Source organism: Mytilus edulis, chromosome 9, assembly GCF_963676685.1.
Source record: "Mytilus edulis chromosome 9, xbMytEdul2.2, whole genome shotgun sequence".
NCBI lineage: Eukaryota > Metazoa > Mollusca > Bivalvia > Mytilida > Mytilidae > Mytilus > Mytilus edulis.
In genome coordinates this window covers 78,615,212-78,621,211 of record NC_092352.1, presented here as the reverse complement: position 1 = coordinate 78,621,211, position 6,000 = coordinate 78,615,212, and the positions used below count along the sequence as shown (strand labels likewise).

Sequence of the window (6,000 nt, the reverse complement as noted above, 5' to 3'; positions counted from 1 at the left end):
ATTCCCATTCCCCGATGCACTCTACCCCTGTTGAATTGTATATTTATAATTCCTCGTGCTTTTAATTAGCCCCCCCCCCCCTTTTCGTGGTTACCGTTATGCCAACAAATACCCGGGGCTTGATTTACATGTAAAATCATGGGCGGATCCAGCCATGATAAAGGGGGTTCCAACTACATGTCTCCATTAAATAAGGGGTGTCGTTGCCGCTGGTTTTCTACAGTTACCCCACCCTTTTCATATAATTTAGATTTCAAAAGTGTATACCTTATTCATATATTGTCTAGATTAAAATGTTATCTTTTCCCATATTGTTTGCGTTTTGATTGGTGTGTAATGCAACAGTGCAATACCTAAGTGTCAAAAGAAAGTTTTTCCCGACCTATTCACATATTTTTAAGGTTCCTATATACAAGGTGATAGGACGTTCGGTTCCGTTGGAATAGGTTACCTTTTCACGCTATGCCTTACAACTTTTCCTGATGCACATGTAACCTATTCCAACGGAACGTCCTATCACCTTGTATATAGGAACTTGAGAGGATTCCCGAGATTATCATTTATGCAATGATTGCTCACAAAATGCTAGGGGAGGCCAACCCCGGATTCCATCCCCTTCGACCCGCCACAGAATACAGATATAATTGATAATTGTTATTTAAAAGTCATATACTATAGCCACTATAGTACTAGAACCGAACACCTGTTTTCGGATATATATATATTCCTATGTCTATATAGCTGAAATAACTGCGAGAAAATGAATAATACACAAGTTTATAATTGTCTCTTCTCTGCTAATTGTAATGTGCATGCAATATTCACTCTGATTTACTTGTGAGACCACCGACACTAATAATAATTACCTACAAAATAATAGGTGCTCCTTTACTGGGAAGAACATTTCGGATCCGATCAATTTATTGGTTCCATTCCCCCATTCTACACTTCTCCTTAGAAAAAATGCCTTGCAATGCGTCATAATTATCTGGACTACATAACTTCGAAAACAGACTACAATCTATTTCACTGGATGAGATTGTGCTCACGGATTTTTTAATGGATTGGTAATTTTTATTTATAGCACAAGTTTACAAAGCATTTTTCACCCGGCCTACAAATCAAATGGTTGCCTCCTTACTGACTTACACATACACAAGCTAAAAAAAACATATTCATGGGGGGGGGGGTTCAGATGGGGGATGCTTGCCTCAGTCATGTTTCTGTGATTCCCTATATAATCAACAAATTTTTTCACACAAAAAGGGGGGCAGGGATTTCTCCTTAATAAGAAATCTCTATTTTCAGCATAAGCTCATATAAATTTGCCTTTTGAAGAACTGAAATAAATATGAGACGGCTAATGATTTTTCAGATGCTTTACATTAAAATACATCCATGTGACATTCACAATTATATATAGATCCAAATTTAAAAAGCTATTTTTTTCAATATTTAAATAATGTAGGAACAAATCTTGATACATGTATGTAGTTGAAATTGTTAGCTTTAAACATGTTAAACATTAAAAAATGAACACCCAAAGTTTAAACCACGTTTAAACATAAGAATGACCATGTAGTCTTTATTAATGTATGCTATTGCTATGAAACTAGGTCATTGTAGGTAAACTGTCATCTATTCCCTTAAATCTTTGTTCCCAGTCACCCCAAGTTTGATTTAAATTAGTCAAGTATATCTACTCTATTAGGTCTCTAGTTTGGATAGTTAATAACTTGCAAATTACAAATGAATTAAAATCATACTCCTCCCAAATTTATTTCTTTAAATATTATGGATGAAATACATGTAGCAAGTAAGGGATGAAATGAAATTGGATGAAATGTGGCATTTTTTTTTTGATAAAGTAGTATGTCGTCTGATGTTGTCAAACTTAATTATAGACCCTTAAGGGGCGGAACCAGTCATTTTAAAAAGGGGTGGGGTGGGATTCTAACCCAGGACAAAAGGGGAAGGGGGGGGGGGTCCAATTACATGTCCCTATTCAAATGCATTGATTATCCAAAAAAAGGGGTGTTCCAATCCCTTGAACCCCCCTCTGGATCTGTGCCTGCCCTTTAAAAATAAAATTATCCTTATTTTGAGTTAAAGCTTATAGATTTTTCTATAATGCTTCTCAGGGGCGGATCCAGCCATTTTAAAAGGGGGGTCCCAACCAAGAGCAAAGAGGGGTTCCAACTATATCTCCCATTCAAATGCATTGCTCGGTAAAAGAAAAGGATTCCAACCCTCAAATCTATGGTCAGGTTGTTGTCTCTTTGACACATTCCCTTTTTCCATTCTCAATTTTATCATGTAGTCGTCGTTGTCCCAGGACATTTAGTTTTCGCTTAATAACTTTAGTACAAGTAATAGAAATCTATGAAATTCAAACACAAGGTTTGTGACCAGAGTTTTGTTCAGAGTTTAGGAATTACATGAATTAGGGGCCAATAGGGGCCAATATTAAACTTTGTTTGATTTTATAGAAAATTGAATTATTGGAGTTCTTTGATATGCCAAATCTAACTGTGTATTTAGATTCCTAGTTTTTTGGTCCTGTTTAAATTGGTCTACCTTAAGGTCCAAAGGGTCCAAAATTAAACTTATTTTGATTTTAACAATATTTAAATCCTTGGTGTTCAGATCAATATGCTGAATCTGAATATTTACTTAGATTTTTTTATTATGGGCCCAAATTCAAGTTGATCCAAATCGGGGTCCAAAATTTTACTTTGTTTGATTTCAACAAAAATTGATTATATGGGGCTCTTTGATATGCTGAATCTAACCATTCATTAAGATTTTTGATATTTTGACCCATTATCAAATTGGTCCACATTGAGTTCTAAAAGGTCCAAAATTTAACTTTATTTGATTTCACCAAAAAATGAATTATTGGGGTTCTTTGATCATGTTGATATGCTGCATCTAACCATGTATTGAGATTTTGAATATTGGACCATTTTAGAGGTTAATTGTCAATTTAAAATTTTTAAGTACTTGGACCGCATTCATTCTGTGTCAGAAACCTATGCTGCATCAACTATTGAATCACAATCCAAATTTAAAATTCAGAGTTGTATTGAGCTTGAATGTTGTGTCCATACTTGCCCCAACTGTTCTGGGTTCAACCTGTACGTTTGTATCAAGCTGAGCCATGCATAGCATTTTTATCTGATTTATATATTAATTTGAAATTTTGACAAGTGAGACACATACAGATTATACTGTTAACAATATTTCAGAGTTTAACATAGTCAAGCGAAACAAATTTTAGAAGAATAGTTGAATCATGTCTTTGTTGTCAAATGAAAAATTAGTACGAACACAAAGAAAAAGTATGGGAATGTTTGTTTTTTAAACTATTGACCAGGGTGAAAGTCTTTGAAAGTCATGACTGGCAAAAAGTTTGTGAAATGAAATAGCACAAATATTCCATTCTTTTTAAATATAACTGAATATAAAGAAAAACACAAACTGATGTTTTATAATAGTTTTTACCCTTTTTATGTTTTATAGGACAAGAAATATAGAAAAATGATGAAAAATATAAACAGTTACAATAGAAATGAGCGCAAAACAAGATAAACAGAATACAACAAGGCCTAAATGGTAAGACCACTTCTATATACTGTAAATTCAGATTTTTCAGGGAAGGGACAACTTATTGTGATTACAAAAAAAATCTGCATAAAGATCTATATAGTTACATGATATATATATATATATATATGTTTCTGTTATCAAAATATGATTTCTTATTTTTGCGATACTCACCCAGTCACATTATTCGCATTACTAAAAAGTTTCGATAATTTCTGAATTACAGTAATAAAAGAAATTGCCTTTGAATGATGACTCATATAAAATAAGAAAATGTGGTATGGTAAATGAGTGACTTATCCACCAGAGTTCAATGAAGCGGATGCAAGAAATTAAAGGCCAATCATGGGCCTGCCTTCAATAATGAGAAAACACTTCCTTTATAGGTCATCCATTAAAGATCTCAACATATAAAGATTTAAACAATCCAATTTAGTTCAACATGTTCAAAGTCAATAACAATTAATAAAAAAAAATCATGCCTAATATAAAATATTGTTTGTTTCTCCAATCCTGACCGACCCTGCAAAAATGGCCCTACTCATAAAATTTTATTGTCAAAACTAAGCCAAATATTATTTTATTCATTTCTGATTTTCGGGCTTGCCGGATCATCCGATAAATTCAGGCTTTTGGGAAAAATAAAATTATTTACCTACCTACCTACCCACACCTGGCTTGTCAGAACAGGGATTAGGGAAACAAACAATATATTAATTTAGGCCTCATGTCTGTGAGCACTCAACCTGACCATAATATAGGACAGTGGTTCAAATATTAACACAACATATGAACATTCTATAACAACTATTGCAAGTGGCTCAACTTTAAATATCACTGCAAGGCACTAAACAAAGAATATTAAATCTTGGACACAAAGCACTGAAATAAGAGAACTCATAAGCATGACAAGTAAGAATATCAAATGAAAGTTTCTCAAAATGTTCATTAAAACATGATAAAATAAGCTTATTTATATTGCTGTTTTTTTCTCCATTTCTAACATTTTTTTTTTATTTTGTGTATTTATAGGTCAGATATCTTGGTTTTTATGATCATCAACAGGTCCTGCAGGTCTATACTGAAGAGGAAACTTAATTGTTAATACTTTTCTACATAATGTGCTAATTGGATTATTAATGTGAAATGAACTCAACTGTGTGTTTTTCTGGAAAAAGAAATAGAAAAAATCCTACAAAATTGCTATAAACAAAATGGAGTACTATCAAAGAACACAATTGTGTAAAATGTAACAACCTACATTCATATTAACTGATGGATTATGGAGAAATTAAGAAAAAAAATAGTATCTTTGTCATGTTTGTTGTCGAAATAAACACCTGCTTTATCAATTCATGTACGTGGCTCCATCATATCAAATATACATAGAAGATGTTTGAAGAACATACGTTGCCAAAATTTATTCAACCAATTGAAGGAAGATGTCTTGTGGATTGAATTATTTATGCACTGAACTGTTATGTAGGGGGTCGAATACACAGAAGCTGAAACAGAAGACAAGTTAATTTGACATGAAAAGTGTTTATTTTATTTAATATGCAAATATGAGCACAATATTAATAACATCACAAATGGTATGATATTCATAGCATTTTGCTTATTATTGTATTGTCTTAAACATGCTAAACAGTCAGCCTTTTGTTTTTGTATGTTTAATACTCACCATGAAAATTTGTATTACAGTATTAAAGTTTTAATTATCTTTTGTATCAATAATTCAGTCTAGGAGAAAATATATTAATACTGTTTGTACTGTTATGAAATTTCCATAGAGGAAAAACATTTCCTTAAGGGAAATTTGATGTTCAGAAATTTCCCTAGAGGAAATTTGAAGATCAATGATTTCCTTAGAGGAAATTTGTTGTCTTGAATTTTCCTCCAAGGAAAAGTGTTTGTCAAAAATTTCCTCACAGGAAAAAGTATTTCCTCCAAGGAAAATTTGAAGCTGCAAATTTCCTCACAGGAAAAAGTATTTCCTCCAAGGAAAATTTGAAGCTGCAAATTTCCTCAAAGGAAAAAGAATTTCCTCTAAGGAAATAGAATTTCCTCAAAGGAAATAGAATTTCCTCAAAGGAAATAATTATGCAGCAAATTCCCTAAGGGAAATCTTTTTCCCTTGAGGAAAAAACAATTTCCCTTGAGGAAAAATCTTTTTCCTTCAGGGAAATTTGATTTCCCTTGAGGAAAAGTACTTTTCCTCTGAGGAAATTGTTGAAAAAAGGGGCATAACTTTTTCAACAGTGGTGCTAGATCAAAAAAATTTTAGGACAAATATCAGGGAACCAATACCAACCAAGTTATCAACTTTGTTTTGACTTAACTCCAAAAATTAAGGTGACAACTTTTGCACTCAGCGGAATTGCAAACTTGTCC

At 32.7% G+C, this 6,000-nt stretch overlaps 1 long non-coding RNA gene across 2 annotated transcripts; it reads left to right on the top strand.

The window, feature by feature from the left end:
• Positions 1-828: 828 nt before the first annotated feature.
• On the top strand, positions 829-5,329 carry LOC139489123 (uncharacterized). Of its 2 annotated transcripts, XR_011656154.1 has the most exons (3): positions 829-1,067; positions 3,523-3,615; positions 4,639-5,329. It is a non-coding gene; the product is annotated as an uncharacterized lncRNA (long non-coding RNA). The 2 variants fall into 2 exon arrangements; XR_011656153.1 differs by lacking the exon at positions 829-1,067 and having other exon boundaries at positions 1,256-3,615.
• The last annotated feature ends 671 nt before the right edge of the window (positions 5,330-6,000 follow it).